The sequence below is a fragment of the Electrophorus electricus genome, chromosome 20, assembly GCF_041902795.1.
Source record: "Electrophorus electricus isolate QZ-2024a chromosome 20, ASM4190279v1, whole genome shotgun sequence".
NCBI classification, from domain to species: domain Eukaryota; kingdom Metazoa; phylum Chordata; class Actinopteri; order Gymnotiformes; family Gymnotidae; genus Electrophorus; species Electrophorus electricus.
The window spans coordinates 3977245-3995000 of record NC_137516.1 but is presented as its reverse complement, the minus strand read 5'-3'; positions in this window follow the sequence as shown (position 1 = coordinate 3995000).

Below are 17756 nucleotides of genomic sequence, written 5' to 3'. Positions count from 1 at the left end.
GCTGCCTTCACAGAGTTCTTAGCGACGCTTTCGCCTTTAACCAACATGTGTTCTAACGTTTTTTACTTTTGTAATAGCTGGTCAGAGCTGCCCACAACCTTCCATTTATTGCCTGATGTAAATGTCCCATGCACGTATAAAATTAAAAGAGAAACAAATCTGTCCCTAAAACACCACACACACACACACACACACACACACACACACACACTCAGCATGTGGTGGGACTGGCTTCCCAGTTTGGAGTTTAACAAAGAGCCATTCAGACCTATGACAGGGAAGCATCATGGCATCGGCGCTTCCACGGAGATTAACAATGCGCAAGTGAAGAACACCCCCCCCCCCCCCCCACACACACACACACACACGAACAACCCAGTCTGTTCTGTGCCAGTAGAAGAGAGAGATGTGTGGCGGGTGTATTTAAACAGATACACAGAGCAGCTGATCTAAATCAGGGCACTCTGATCTAAAGTGCCTGTCCAGTCTCTTGACTCCAGCAACCACAACATGTTGAGCTCTTCTCGGGGGTCGTCAGGTAGGCACCTCCCTTCCTCGGGTTTGACTGACACCTCCGGAAGGCTCAGCAGGGAGGTTTGGCGTCCGCCGTCCGCAAGCTCACTTTAAACGTGAACCCAAACTGGTTTCCCTGGTGACTAAGGTGGGTCTAAAGTCAGTGGTGGGAGGTTTGGAGGCATAGGCGCCACTAGAATGGATGATGAAAGGTGACTGACAAATCAGTCAAATAAATAAATGACATGAAAGAGTATAGAGTATAATAACTTAACAAATATATACTCATGAACAGAAAGGGGAAGAGCAGTGATAAGCAACAAGATGGGCCAGACCCAACTGATAGAACGCAGATAGGGAGAATGTGAAAATCCAACCAACATGGTGAATCGAAGATGTTCTCAGGTGATGTGGGTCCACATCTATTTCTCAATTTTCGTCCAAGCGCTGACTGTAACTGCACAGAATCTCTGCTCAGAACGTCGGCAATCACATAAGTCCCAGCCATACATATACTAGGTTATTATTATTTATCATTTATTCTTGCTGTAATAACACTACACATTGCGAACATTATGCTGTTAATCAATGTAACCTTTGACACCAGACGTGCAGTACGCAAATATGCTTTGGGTCTGTTCTTGTCCTCTTGTTGTAAACCAGTAGTTTCTACCTTGAAACAGTACAAAACTAAGTATTTTTGCTACATTACGCAATCTAGGCCAATAATTAACAGAAAATAACTAGCATTCCTCATTCCCACGGTCACGGTGGAGATATTCGCGTTATGTCCCTGCACACGTGATACCACCTCTGCTATGGAACAGCACACGTCGCGAATTGGCCGTGAATTGAAATCCAGAAATAAACAAATGCATTAATAAATACAGGTGGAAATACCAAAATGTATAAACAAAACATAAATAACATTTATTTATCTATCTATTTGTTTCTTTATGTATTTATTTGTTTTTGTTTGTTTGTGACTCCATACCACCCCACCCCACGCTAACATCCATTCTACTCTTCCAGCCTGAAAGTTGATTTCAGCTTAGTCAGGTCAGCTGAGCTAACACGACAATTCCGCTCTACTGTTACGCCAAATTAAGATGAAAATTTTACTGCATAGGCAGGGCATATTAAACCAGACTGCCAGTACAAATGCGTCCAGTTCTGGGCAGCATGAGGTGTTGGACCAATAGTTCTCACATGCTACTGCTGCACTGGGCCAGTTACTTCTCGCAACAATCTTCAGTGGCATTAGAAAATGTTTAGAAAGGCAGGAACAAGCAAAGGCCTATGCCACGGAGAAGGGGAGCACTAGGGGTAAGCTACAAGATTCCCCACACGCAAGTCTTTGGTGACAAGCCCTCTTAACCTTATCCTGTAGGCCTTAGCTTGTATAAGCTACAGCTCTTACGTTATAAAGCACAGTAACTGCTTGAGACATTTGGAGGAATCCAAGGTTTGTCAGCTATACCACAGACACAAACTAACCAAGCAGGCAGAGATATGGTAGCCTGCAACCGGTTCTGCCCTTGGCCCAAAGACCTGCTCAACTTCCTCTTCTGCCCTGTTTGTTGTATCTGTGATCACAATTTAAGGTTGCGTGCACATGCCCTGGCGTGTTATGACCGTATGTACTCGGTGACCCCGGAGCACAACTTCTCTCTTGCTCGCCCTGGCAAGGAGCATGTCTTATCACAGAGCTGCGATTGTTTGCACATGTGCACCCATGCCCCCGCAAATACATGCGCGCGCACACACGGGCGCGAATTTATGGTGTTTATTTTCGGTTGCGTGTAGCCCCCCTCCCCATGGGTCTTGTCAGAGCGGGCAGCAGCTGCCTCGAGCCCTCGAGGGCAGCGGCAGCGTTTTGATGAATGTGTGGAGTAACTGTTTCTGGCGAGTGGGTTTGTTACAGCGAGAGCACTGGAGAAGGCTTTTTTCAGCCTCGCTGTACCAAAGCTCCACAACATGCATCCTAGCCAGGGCCAGGAGGATGTATTACTGCAAGCTACCTCGTCTGTACTAGTGGGTGCCTGTGTAGTGTCTGACCACGAAAGTCATCAGAGTTTATGTTTCTTGGGCGATTGCAAGATGACTGTAGTTTCTTAATTGGATAGATGTAGTGAGCTGTCAAATAAAATTTCCAGTTCCACAGTCTTCAAACATACCAAATGCAGTGTGTTAGGCTTAAATCATTCTTGTCTCATTTTTAATGTTATTTTGTTTCAAAAAACAGGAGCATATTGTTCCCATCCCTAAAACGAGCTCCCTTATTTCTTAACAGGCTTGCAGGCTACACTGTTGAGCTGCTATGAGCAAACCTTCTCTTTTTTGGACAGTGACTTCCTTGGCAACTCCTCCTCTCCTTCTCTCTGAAGCTCTACATTTTTTTTCACTAAAGTTCAAAGTAGTTCAAAAGAAAAACAAAATAAAGAGGACAGTCTTACCTAGAGACTCACAGTAGGACGGTATCACCTAGAGCTTCACAGTAGGATGGTCTTACTGCGAGCCTCACAGTAGGACGGTCTTACCTAGAGCTTTACAGTGGGATGGTCTTACTGAGAGCCTCACAGTAGGACGGTATTACCTAGAGCCTCACAGTAGGACAGTCTTACCTAGAGCCTCACAGTAGGACGGTATCACCTAGAGCTTCACATCATGACGGTCTTACCTAGAGCCTCACAGCATGACTGTCTTACCTAGAGCCTCACAGCATGACGGTCTTACCTATACCCTCACAGCATGACGGTCTTACCTAGAGCCTCACAGCATGACGGTCTTACCTAGAGCCTCACACATCCTCACTGATGTTGTTGCCTGCCCTTCTCATGCTTGGACTATGACAAAGCTAATGTCTCCTGTGTTTGGGGTTTATGAACCAGTACAGTCAGAGGTCATGACCCTGAGAGTCCATTCTCAGTGGACAGACATCTTTTATCCTTGTGCTGTGGGAGTAGCCCCACAGACAGCACCTTCTGGAGGCAGGAATTCAGGGCCTGGCTCGTACCATCTGTCCTGGGGAGTGTCTAGTTCCCTTTGAAAGCAGTGGTATGGATCTCACTGCAGAGGAGTGAAGACACGGCAATGTCTTGGGGTAGTCCAGCATGGTTTAGTCTAGCCTTAGTATCCATTTACTGGATAACCAATTACAAGAAAGGCTGATATATGAATACATTGGTCTAATACAGTGTTTTACTGGTGGTGAGGCCATTAGTGGGTGTTGAGTGAAGGACTATGTGCTATTGGTCAGAATGACAGAGGATCATGCAGTACTCACATGGCTGTGGCTTCTATATTCCATTTCTTTTCTGTCTCCAGTTTATTTGGATCGTAACCTCTGTCCACACATGCTAACTGCACACGTCAAACGCTTGCTGCAGGTCTTCTGGAAGAGTGCTGACAGCATTCTAATTGGCCTCTTTCATCAATCTCACCTCCCTCCAAAACCAAGCGCCGACCGGCAGCTGCCGTCCGATTCAGCTGTAGGATCCTCTGCTAACTGACACTCCTCACGTGCGATTTGACATTGCTGTAGGTGAAGTGGGAAGCTGGGATGTGCGCTACACCAGGCTCAGATGTGTCAGCTGGGATTTCCCTGGACACAGGCACTGAAAGATCAACAGCCTGCCCTGAGTGGGCTTCATCCCCCTCAGCTGGAGCTTGCCCTGGGCCGGAGCCCGTCAGGCTTGCCCTGGGCCCGAGCAAAGCCCTGGAGATCCAGCCTGGGCTGGGCCCACACCAGCCCCGCTGGTGCTTTGAGGAATTCCAAGCCAAGCACACAAACAATGCCTCTATGTGCATGCACCACGCAGGGTTCTCCCAGCATGCAACTATCCCATACAGATGTCTCCACTCCATGCAGGAGAAGAGGAAGAAAAGAAAAGAAAAGAAAAGAGAGAGAGAGAGAGAGAGAGAGCAGGAGGAGGCCTTCCCATGGCCTGCACCTGAGCTTTTGGTAACAGGACAATCAGACTTAGTGCTGTAGCCAACAGTAAAAGATTGCTATGAGCTGAACAAAGACAGCACAAATAAGCCAAACCACAGGTATTCAGTATGGTATTTGGTATTCAGTATTCCAAATAGTATTTAATATTCAGTATGGTATTTAGTGTTCAGTATTCAGTATGATATTTATATTCAATGTTTAGTTTGGTATTTAGTATGGTACTTAGTATGGTATTTAGTGTTCAGTATTCAGTATGGTATTTAGTATGCAGTATTCAGTATGTTTTCGGAGGGTAAGACAGTTAAAGTATCGTTTTGAAATCATCTCAGATGCGACCTGGCAAACATATATGGCCTTTAGGAGTATGTTTCCTGATCCTACATGTTGTTTACACATCAACAGATGCATTCTGTGGGAGGTACCACATAATGCACCAAAATGAATATTTTGCATAAATCTGTTCTCATAACTGTGGATAAAAGTCTTCTGGCTCGTATTCTGGCTCTGTGCTATTGGTAGTCCCCTTACTGGCCCCCAAAAACTGTCTCTGCCAGTACATAAACATGTCTATCGACTGTTGAAGGCCATCTGTGGAACATTAGACATTACCTAACCAGGAGCTGCCAGGGCCCATTTTAAACGCTGACATTGCTACCTGTTCTCCGAACGCAGAGCATGCTGTGTTATTCCAACTGACTCCCGGACGGAGTCAGAGCGAGAACGAGCTAGCGTCATTCCACCCTGGCCTTCATCCTCGGTAGCTGCAGCTCGCTAGCGGGCTTACTGACAGTTCGGACAGCTCTATAAAGACACTGTCACTGCGGAGGGCCGGGAACTACTGTGAAATAAGGTGGTTTCCCCTCGATACAGGGAATCACTGACAGTTTAATGGACAGGTGCACTCAAAGTCTCCACACACGACTCCGAAGAGGTTTTCTGAGTAGCTGGATGTACAGAACCTCATGTGTTTATGTTTATATTCTACTATACTGGCAGAGCAGTTTAAAAAATTACAAATCAATTTTTAATTTTGCCATGTCACACCAGTTTACCTCTGTGTTTTAATGTTGCTTGCTGACATACTGCAGGTGGAGTTATTTTGTTATTCCTGTTTTTGTTGGTGTGGTTTGTTTTTGTTGGTGTGCATTTTCTTTTTCATTGGTTTGGACTGACTTTGGTTTTCTCATTTCTGTTTGTGCGATACATTTAAGGAACTTCAAAAACCACCCTAATATGCTGTATCTCTCCGTAATCTGGAGTGAAGGCGAAAACAAATTTAAACCCCAGAAGCTCTTTAAGCTCCTGGCATGCCCTGATGGCCAATCTGCAGTTGGACCTCTGGAGGTCCGGGTCCTACAGAATAAACACTGTACAGGCCAGACAGCATGGCATGCTGGGTAATACACCCCCCCCCCCCTTCTCCTGGCCATGCATTCTGCACACTGCACATTTTATTGGCATGTGGTTTATTGGTTTCTGCAGCTGGGGGGGGCGTTCAGGGGAGCCCTTGGTGGGGGAAACGGGATGGATTCTTCTGCCCCTGGCCGCTCTGTGGGTAGACACAGGAGACGGGGTGTTGTAGTAACGTGACCTGCTTCATTTGGAGTTTAAACACACAGCCACACACTCTAAACAAAGGTTATGTGAAGGACAGATAAAAAAAAAAAAAAAAGTCTGACAATCGAGCTGGCTAACGGCCAATAACCTAAAGAGCATTAAAAAAAAGTCTGGAAGCCACAAGCAGAGGTCAAAGGTCATAGTCTGCTATGTCTCTTCATAGATAAATGTCTTCTTAGATACATTTTTTTTTTAGGTTAAGCTTTTTGTCCCATTGTAAACAAAGCAGAGTATTCAGACCTTTTTACCTGTCGTGTCAAGTATTGTGTGGTGTGTTTTTGAGGTTCAGAGGGCAGCAGGATCGTAGATCCTTTCACTCTCAGATCCTTTTCTTCCTCTAAGAGAATGCAGGGATGGATAATAACTATTACTCAGCAAAAAATGTGCCCATGTTTTGACTAGAAACGTTTTCAGTGAAGGCCAAGTTTAAAAGTCATATGTCTGTTCTCTACTTTTCTCCTCATGCCTTCTGTCTTGTGCTAAACGTGAGACCATAATGTGAAAGGACAAGAAGAAATAAATTTACACAGGTTCGATTATTAATAAAAAGAGGCTGAATGTGAATCACATAACAAATACCAATCAAGTGGCATCTTTTCACTGTTTATATTGTAGGGAACAATGAGAAGATGACAAAACTGTGCTTACACTACTGATGAAAACAGGACATGTGGAACTAGAACTAAGAAAGGTATTTTGATGGCACTGTGATATTGGTCCTGGGTTCTGTAGGAGTTTAAGTTGCACACACACACACACACACACACACACACACACACACACACACACACACACACACACGCTTTGCTGGAGGCTTGGTGTATATGGTGCATTAAACTGCAGTGATTAAAATGTCAGCATCTCCAACCATGTGTGTGTGTGTGTGTGTGTGTGTGTGTGTGTGTGTGTGTGTGTGTTTGTGTGTATGTGAATGCATGTGTCTAGTTATGTGAGTGTTGGTGTGTGCATATGTGTAGGTGAGTGGGTGTGTGTGTATGTATGTGTCTAGTAATGTGAGTGTGGTTGTTTATGTGGGTGTGTGTGGGTGTAGGCATTGGGGTGTGTGTGTGTATGCGTGTAGGTGTGCATAATTGAATACTTAATGAAGGATCAAAGTGCAGGGGAGCTCTAAAATCGGATTGTGACATTACATTTTCACTACACACTACACATTGTCACCACATTGTCACATATTAGATTTTCACTACACATACACTGCCTGCTTTTTTGTTTACCTTAAACCAAAAAACTAATTCCCACAGAATGTTCCCTCTGATCCTCTGACTCTGTGTGAGCCCTGCAAGTATTTCCATGCCACACCACAGAGGGAGGAGAGAGGGGAGAGCCACAGACAGAGAAGGACAGCGAAGGAGAGAGAGAAGGAAAGTTTGAACATCTGGTTTAAGCGTGATGAGGGACATTAGTGTAACGGACGGATGTCTCTTTACAGAGGACAGCCCACTGGAACATTTAAGATCATATTTGTCTGCTTGTCGTTTTCGAGCATATGAATTTGTCATTGATAATGTTTTATTTAAAGAAAAAAAAAAGAAAAAAAACGAGCATACAGTACGCTGGATAGCCCACACAACCTAAATGTGATTTTAAATGTTTGGAACAAGTGCGATGGCAGTGCGCGCGCGAATGGGTTTACACGCAACTTGCACGTGCGCGTGAATAAACTCGCGAATTGTCCCGCGTGCGGGAAACGCATGTCGCGCGTGGCCACTTAGAGAGCCGTTTCACTGACGGCCGGCGCATGATGCTGCGCGCTCGTTTGCTTAATAGCGCACTTAAGAGGAGCCCGTTGGCTCGTGAGCTGCGCGCTGTAACGAGCACCCACGCTCGGGGGTTCCACTGTGGCGCGCGACTAGCGCAGATCATTCATTCATTCAGTGGTTATGAATGCGCAGGCAGACCCTGTCGCTCAGAAGCAACCACAGGGGGGAGAGAGAGAGAGAGAGAGAGAGAGAGAGAGAGAGAGAGAGAGAGAGAGAGAGAGAGAGAGAGAGAGAGAGAGAGAGAGAGAGAGAGGGGTCTGGAAAATGGAATTGGCGTCTCTGTTTGGGACTAATCATCCTTGCCAAACCCCAATATAATAACTGTAACACTTACGACCTGAAACGTGTTGGTGTTGGCTGGTCCTCTGGGCGGTGGAGGGGTTGGGTGAGGGGTGTAGTAGTGGCTTCTTTGCCAGGCCTTCTGCATCTGTGGAGTCGGGTTTAAGAGCTCGTAACTGACTGTGGACCGAACGCATGGACCGCCCTGTCCAGATCAGCCAAGCAGAACCCGTTAACCTCCCGATTCATCTTTTCCTTCTGAGCGAGTTTAGCTCTTTTTGCTCTCCGTTTCCAAGCATTTATAAGCGGTATTTAGACGGAGTGTATTTCTGGGTGTAGCACAGTGCGTCCCTTTAAAGGTATCTGCAAAGGTTCATTATAATAACGTGGCTTAAATATGAATAGTTTGAATTTAATTGAATTACACTCTTAGCCACTCTCTATAAACATTATGGAGTCATTTATTTATGAGCATTCTCCATAAACATTATAGAGTCATTTATTTATGAGCACTCTCTATAAACATTATAGAGTCATTTATTTACGTGGTCACAAGCTGACCTTAGATGTGTGTAGCGAGAGATCAGAGTGCATCTGAACACTGTGTTGGGCACCCTTCAGTACTTTATTACAGGTCAGTTGATGGCAGTCACTGTGGTGGCAGGCCCAAACACAAAACACAGCTGTGGCTGGTGCCCTTATGCCAGCGCAACACCCACTATCAGAGTCACTGCTACGTTGAAAATGGTCCGCCACGACCATATTGTCCGCTTAGCTGAGGTCCTGTGGTCAGAAACTGATGAATTGGGTAGAGGGTTCCAACACAGGAGGTCCAGTCTACAGCTGTACTGTACACCTATGGAGCACATAGGATTAGTGAACCTAATAAAGTGACCAGAGAGTGAATGTGCTGCTCTTTCTAAGTTGGTGGGTATATATGTCTCTTAGAAAAGATGCTTGATTACTGGCTCAGATTCACCAGATTCACCTAGTGCTAGGTTACAGGTTTTTCTTAGATGTAGTGTTTGGTTGCTGGCCATGTATGTAATGTGAGAGAAAGAGAAACATAACTTGCATACACACACACACACACCTTCATGTGCTTTCCTGACACTGGAAGAAACTGACACTGCACTCACTAGACAAGCGCTTATGATTGTGCGTGTGTGTGTGTGTGTGTGTGTGTACTTGTTTTTAAAATTGGCATGTCTGTAACTTTCCAATTTTAAACATAAACCACAAATAGGCACAAATACCATTCCACTCTGAAATGTGAAATTCAGTAATGTTTTGTCACATACCTCCAAGTATCACAATGTAAAAGTCATCCTGTGCTTTTAATAGGCCAGACGGGTGTGCTGTGTACCTCAGCACATGGGCCAAAGTCTGAATATATCTGGCCATTTTCTCCCAGTAATAACACAAGGAAAGCAAAAACTGTAAAACTGGGCCAGGGTTTGTTCCACTGGGCTAGCTCGAAATGCCAGAGCAAAGCATTTCTGACATGCTTTGAATAGCTGAGGGTCGCTAGACTTTCACCGTTTGGGGAACAGTGCCAGAAGCCCTGGAAACAACTTAGGCGAGTCCAAGAAAACAAATGCATTTACAGACACTCATTTCTGATCACTTTCTTAGTGTGTGAGACACAGGTGTGTGTGTGTGAGTGTGTGTGAGTCTGAGTGTGAGTGTTAAGCAGTATCCCTAAATATTAGCCCTCTCGCCTCCTCTGGCCCTGATGTGATTGAGAGTGTTTTGAAACACTAGACTGATTTCCACTGGATAGATGCCCATGGAGGCGAGACAGGCTGTTTGAATTGGTGGTCCTGCGTACCTCCTCAGGCAGGGCACGCTTTATAACTACCTGTTATGACACACACAAGTGAAAACACATCGTGAATAAGATATGTGTTTCAGCTGAGTTGGTTTTACTTCTGACAGGAGGACGTATACTTTACACGATGGCTGTAGCCCCCTAAGCACACACACATACATGCACACACACCAGATTTTGGGCTTTGTGCCAGGGTCCCACCAAAAAAAGAAGAAAGAGTGAAGTTAATTTAAAAAATAGTTAAAAGTTAAATTTTAAAAAAGAATAATTCCAGTGTTAGTGCTGCTGCCCTGAGTTTAAGACCATTTTCCCCTTCGTCTTTTCTAATGGTTATTAAAATTGATTTCTTGTTTTGGTTCATATCACCTTACACGGTAGCTGTGCACAGTGGAATTCACAATGCCAGAAAATTTAAAGCCTGGAAGTGTGTGTGTGTGTGTGTGTGCCTATGAGAGAGAAAGGTAGGTGTTTATGTGTGTGTGCGCGTTTGTGAGAGTGTGCGTTTGTGTGCACGTGCATGCATGCGTACGTGAGAAAGACAATGTGTGTGTGTGTGTGTGCGCACTGCTGGAAAGTGAAAGAGTGAGGTAGGGAGGATATAGTGCTCTTTGTTTTTACTCTGAGCTTTGAGCAAATGGAACTGAAGCACTCACTTCCGTCTCAAAGACGGGCGTTTTGCTGGGCCAGCAGTATTAGGCGATGGTTTTAGTGCTGTGGTAAGTGAGCTAAAACCCAGCTGTATTCTCCAAGCATGTTGTGTTGTCTTTGTTATAACATACCTCTCCATGCTTAACGTTTGTTCAGCACATTTATGAGAAGGTGTACAAATCTAAGATCTTTGTGCATTTAACTGGACCCATGAGGATGTAAAAGACACAAAATGAACCCCGTCAGTATTCTTGCTCTAAGAAAATATTCAGTCATAACTTTTTGCTGCAATTCTGATGCCTAACGGTGTCCAGATTGGGAACAGCACTTGGTCACCAGCAGGACGGAACCTCCTGGGGAAGAAAGGGTTAAATGTCTTTGTCTAAGGCTGCAACAGGAGACAGGCTGTATTTAGAATCCTGGTATTAGAGACCCTCCAGTTCACCACCCAATCATCAGCAAGGAAATCCCAGTCCGCTGTGATGATTAATCCTCTTCCTCACTAATGTGTTATGAAATGTAGTTTTTCTGTGAAAATTGCAGGACGTTTAATTAAGGGACTTGATGTGGGAGATGATTGACTGAGACAACATATGCAAATATGTTCAATGAAAATTTGCACTTGAGTTGCATTAAGGACCATAAATTATAAGATCGTACACATGAACAATGGTATAAATCCGTGTGCATTAGATTATACTTTCCCAATAGGTTTAACAAAAATGCAGAGCATTTTGTGATCCATAATAATTCAGTCAGGGATTTCAGGAATATACATTATATTCTTCATTAATCAACAGGCAATGGAGTCACGCCATTCTAAGAGTATTTTTCCTTGAGTAGTTTAATATACAGTACAGAACTCTCTCTCTCTCTTGCTCCCCCACCATGGTCGGAAAATATGTGAAGCACCACTGGCAAATCAATGACAAATTAATGAAAGAGAAATGGTTTGCTTACCAGTACTTGAAGAAAGACTTGTGTTGCAGTATGTCGCTTTAGGAAAGACACGACAAGTTAGAGAACGTTAAGAACGTTAAGAACATTAACATGCTGCCTTCTAGTGGACATATTTTGCATTGCAAAAACCTCCTTTTCATAATTAATAAACGATTATTATTTGAAGACATAGGCTGTCAGCAACAACAACAAATGCAAAATTATCCTGCGAAATATATTAGGACTTGGAACTTGTAAAAACTTGTCTTTATTCGTGCACAGATCGTACAAGCAATGTTTGTTGCTTTTTTTTCACCTCTGCCTCCGTAACGTCTGTAAAGATTTTAGGTGTGTATAATCTCAGCAGACAGTTTGGTCATCTGTAAGACCCATATCACTCGGTCCTCGCTCCAGAGAGCGAGAATGCCACATTACAGAGAATGCCACATTTCAGTTCAGGTTGATTATCCAGAAAAATTAAAACAAAGCAAAGGGTCCATTCTGCAGACACTGATGAGCACATTTCCATCACTTCCCTGTATGTGGGTTTTTTTTTGTTTTGTTTTTTTTAATACAAAATAGACGGCCTTTTGTGAAAACACATTGGCTTTGTTGTGGAATGTTCTTCTTGGTTGTGCTCCAGCCTGCAGGTGAAATCCATTATAATATGATTTAAACTGGGGTAGAAGGTCCTGGCAGATGATGGAAAATGTTAACCACATCCTCCCAGTCTAGTACTTACTCAGACTCACGTTGTTATCATTCCCGGACTGAAAGGGAACTATGAAAAATTAGAAGATGCTCGTGTGACAAACATTTAGGGTTGGTGTAAAGGAACACACCCCCTGACTTTAAAACCTGGCAGAACTGCTTGTTTTCTCATTCAAGAGAAACTCTGGCATCCTGCGAAAGTGCGAAAATAACTTAGTCAGGAATTTCTGGCTGTTAGAGATGTTTTCATTAGATATCCGTAGAATGCATATTTTTGTTTTTGTTTTACTTCAGTAGTGTGGTGTGCGTGGTTCGATTTACGTGTACCCCCTGTACTACCCTAAACGACGTTAGCGCTCCCAACCCACTTCTCCGTGTCTTGTTAGAGGATGAGACTTGATAGGATTTCCACGGAGGACTCAGGCGGATTCCCTCCCTCCGTCACTGAGACGTGCCCTAGACTTGTGTCACTTATCTAGGGAATAATATCTCTTTGGAGACTATGCTGACCATTGCTATACTGAAACTCAGTTGCCGTCACAGAGCTCACAAACTCAGCTCGCTGGAAACTCCTTCGCACTTCCGGTAGTTTCACACACCCTGTGTCATCCTTTTGGCTCTGCTTCCCTTACACAGCAGAGGCAGAGCCAGGCTGTGTTTACAGAGGTGGCCGAGCTGAGGCACAAAAACTGATGTCCCATTAGTTATTTCTTTTTTCCATGTGTCAAATTGCTGTAGGCCAATTAGTCCCGTTTTTTTTTTTGGCCACTCGCTCTTATCATTTGCATGTGCTGGCAACAGTGAATGCCATACACAGTGAGGACTCATATATATATATATATATATATATATATATATATATAAATATAGTATTTAATGTAACCCTCAGTTGATTTAAATACAAATTTGGAACAATTATCAGTCATGATTTTTTTAAAAATTAAGTATAAATCTCATAAAAATAATTAGAATTTAATTTAAAGATAATCACAAGTAACAGACACGTCAAGCAAACTTACAAAAGTCGTACTCTGAGGTTCAGCTGTGATTTAAGGCAAATTGATTCACAGATTCACCAAACCGATTCACAAATCCATCGAAGGGATTTGGCTTCTCTAGACTCTGCACTCAGAACATCCAGGCTGCTCCATCTGCCATGGCTGATCTCAGGGAGATTGTCCTATGACCTCCATTTTGCATACAGTTGTACCTACAGGTGTGGTGACGATTATTTTATACAAGTTCATGAAACTCCAAGTATCCGTCTTGTAAACCGAAGACCACGGGTTCAATCCCCAACTGTGTCCATAGAAGTAAGGTATATGTGCTGAGGGTATATGTTTCCCCAATTTTCAGGCACTTTAGGGGAGTGTTAGCTCAGTGGTTGAGGTATTCGCCAGTTCAAGCCCCACTGCTGCCAAGTTGTCACTGTTTGGCCTCTGACCAAGGCCCTTAAAGCTTAATTGTACTCGGTCATAATTGTACGTCGCTTTGGATAAAAGCATCAGCTAAAATGCCATAAATGTAAATGTAAACACCTCTGTACGGACTCTAGCTGTGCTAGAGGCTTCCTCCATGGCTGTTTGGGTTTTCCTTTCTAGGATTCTTTTTAACTGATTTAATTCATGCCTGAGGTCTTCAGTGGTGCTTTCATAAACATATGTGAAGGAAAACAGCTTCCTTACCTCAAATGTAGCGTTTGTGGTATTTAGTACTTCACAGTTTGGCTCAGAGAACCGCCTGCTGATCTCGGGGAGCACGTTATCAAGGACAAGATGTATTCCTGTACGGAAAGTGTCTTTGTTCTGCTCAAAACGCCCACCTGGTTGAGACACTACACTGTGTCTTCAGAGTAGGTTTCAACGCTGCAGTCTTTGAGTCTGTACGAGATCTGCGAGCGCAACCTAAATCAAAGTGCTGTGGCCAGTCATTTTAGCAGCGTGGTCTCGGCACTCCTGACCACCCCTTGGGAGTCGCCCTTGCTGGGCACTTGTATAGTAATCTCCTATGTAGGACTATAATACAAACAGAATTCAATTCAGTCAGGAAATTGAATTTAATGCCACGAATACTTTACATGAGACCTCTGGCAGTTGTGGAGATGCATTTACTGTAACGTCTAGCTAAAGGCCTACGGGAGGCAAAAACGGAAGTATGGTGTTTTTTTTCTGTTGCTATGGTAACGACGCTTAGCGGCCCGAGATTTTGTTTGTTGGTAATGAGATTTTATATATATATATATATATATATATATATATATATATATATATATATATATATATATATTATATAGATAGATAGATAGATAGATAGATAGATAGATAGATAGATAGATAGATAGATAGATAGATAGATAGATAGATAGATCCCCCAACAATGAAGTGGTATCCCCCAACAATGAAGGGGGATATATATATATATATATATATATATATATATATATATATAATCTCCCCCTTCATTGTTCGAAAGCGCCATACAAAAACAGCTCAGTTGAGAAACTCAGCTTCCCAGCGTGCATTGCTTTATTTTGCCTCGTAGCTCGGGGAGATGAGAGAGACGCAGCCGTGTCTGTCCCCGGAGGAGCAAGCCCGCCGCCGCCGACCGTGAGCAGTGCGCCGGCATGAAAGTCACGACAGTGTCACGCCGCCCCCGCTTCTGGAAGCGCACGTTTTCCGCGTGAATATCTAAGGTACGTGCCCGCGCGAAGTGAACCTTTCGACGGCGACTTTGAAGTGGGGTGAGTCGTCGTCGTCGTCGTCGGAGGAGGAGGAAGACGACGAGGTGGAGGAGGAGGAGGAGAGGCTGGGTGCATCCTGTAGCACCTGCCGCCGTCCTCTGAATCTCACTAAAGCAACATTAGCAACTGCTCATCGTGGAGTTTTTCTAATGCATGCACTCTGATATGGCGTTTCCAACGCAGCCGCCTTATTTGTCTCATAGCTGTTTGCATAAATGTGGTGTAACGTGTATAACAGCACTGCAAAGCTACCGCATTAAATGCACAAAAAAATGCGTCGGATTGTGTGGAATTGAAAGAAGTTATCACAAGCGTGTCATTTGTTGTGACATCCCAGAATAGATCACCGTTGATATCTGTCCACCGTTAGCGTCGTTTAATCAATCGCTGTGATTTCTAAATTTCTAATTATTTAGTGTAAACGTTCATAACTGCCGTTCAGTGATCTGTAAGCCTGTATATGGGCTTCGACCATGAAGGTGTGGTATAACTAGCAGCATCAGTCGCAAGCTAATGATCCCGTTTCCAGTGTCAGAAAGACGGCGAGTCTGCCATTTCTTTGCCCGCTGCTTCACCTATACGAGGGCCATTCTCAACATCGCTCCCATTTCAGCTTGTAGCGGGAGCCTCTAAGGTGCCTTTCATTCGCGTTATCTTTGGAAAGTGTCGGCTTGTCCTACAAAGGAACTTCGCTAGCTGGCCCGGCGCGCCGAAAATGTTGCGTTTGTCCGCAATGCAGGTGCGGTTTATGATGTTATTCGAGGCGAGCTGAATGTGCTGTGTCGAAAAACCAGTTTCACCATCACCAAAAACTCGAATCATTTTCTCTCTCACGTCTTCTCCAGTGTAGGCCTGCTTTACCTTATGCCTGGCAGCTAGTATAAGCTAATGTTTGGGGTATGTTGCATACACTATTTGTACTTTAAATAACTAACAGATGCAGCCTACAGTTTTGAAAGTTTAGTTATCCATAAGGGTCTCATTCCTTGTGTATCCTGCTAGACCAAGTTTAAATGGGAGATATCTGACTCAAAGATCTGGCAAAGATTTCCTCCTTTACACATGGTGTAGTGATTGTGAACATGGAAAGAAGTATGTGTGTGTTGGGCATGTTGTATGCATGTGACTCTGTTCCAGTCTGCATGAGTAATCAGTGATCTCAGAGTTTCCTTGGGTGCTGCAGTTCATTGATTATTAATGTCTAGGAGGAAATGCATGAGAGCGAGAGAGAGAGAAAGGAGAGAGAGGAGAGAGAAAGGAGAGAGAGAGAGGGAGAGGAGAGAGAGAGAGAGTCTCTTAAGGACATGGGAATAGCAAGATAGTAACAGAGAGGACGAGGACAGCCTGAGAGGGGAGATAAGCAGATAAACAAAAGAAAGGAACAGTGAAGAGCATAAGAGGACAAGAGTTGATCTGGAGCCTTGAAGAGCTTTCCCCTAAAGTCCTGACGACACGAAGGCGGCGTGTTCGTCTGTCAGGTCAGCCACACTAACTGCTGGCGTCAGCGTTCTGAAATGTCTGCTCCGCCACAAATGGCCCTCGAGTGAGGAGGTGCAGTGGGGTGAGGTGGGGTGGGGTGAGGGGGAAAGCGAGTTCTCACACTGGTCAGAACATCTCGCCTGAGCAATGGACAGCTCCCCATACTCCTAAGAAGGCTCAGACGTCCGACTGGTCTACAGTAAGCAGAGGCACCAGAGAGAGTGCATCTGATCCTCTGTCTCCAGACCGTTCGTCTTTACAGTAAGTTGTGGAATAACGCTGTCCTTTGTCCTCGACTGTCCTGTTGGGTTCGACCCTGCTTGATTTGATAGGAGCTGCAAAATTGCATGCAGTGAAGTGAAAGGTGTCCTGATTGTGGCTTATGTCAAGCTTGATGGCTGAGTTCTGGTGAAATGAGAGATGTGGTACCTCGGTTACGTGTCATTGTTTTGATGCTGAGGATTACAAGATCAGGCCATGTCTTGCTGATTCTGTTACAGCCATCTGTGGCTTTCTGTGGAACCTGGATATATTCCTCAGATTTGTTGATTTCACCCCATTTCCAATAGCCAATAGCTTTGCTGCGTTGGATCAGCTTACTGGCACTGGATGTGCCCCGCCCACTGGGAGCTGTCCGAGTCTGTGGTGATGTCATAGGAAGGCTCTCTTGTTTCAGGAAGTACTTGGGTGTTGTATTGTTTGCTGTATTGGCAATCCATCATCATCAGGAGTAGCTGAGCTCACACACACACACACACACACACACACACACACACACACACACACGTACTCACTCACTCACTCACTCATATGAGTCATTAATAATAGATTGTGTGTACACTTTTAATGTTATCCCATTGGAGTTCTCTATCCCAAACTAATTCAGGTCATCAAACTGTGTGTGTAACACTGTAGCCATTAAACCGTGTGTGTATACATAACAAGTTATTTCCAATGGCAAACCTTTGTTTGTGGGGGTGGGGAGGGGTGGGGAGGGGTGCGCGCGCGCACGCGTGTGTGTATGCACGGTTCTTCTAGCGGTCAATAGAGGTGAGATCAGATGTTTTGTTCACCACAGCCAGGTTACAATGTAGAGGAAGAGGTTTGTCACACTGATGAGGGGAGTATGACTTACTGTCTTTATTACACGCAGTGTGTGTGCGTGTGTATGAGAAAGAAAAAGATTGTCCCTCTGTTGGCTCTGGCAGAACTCTCAGCCACCACACCATGCACAGAGCACCTGTCTCATACCTTCTGATGTCA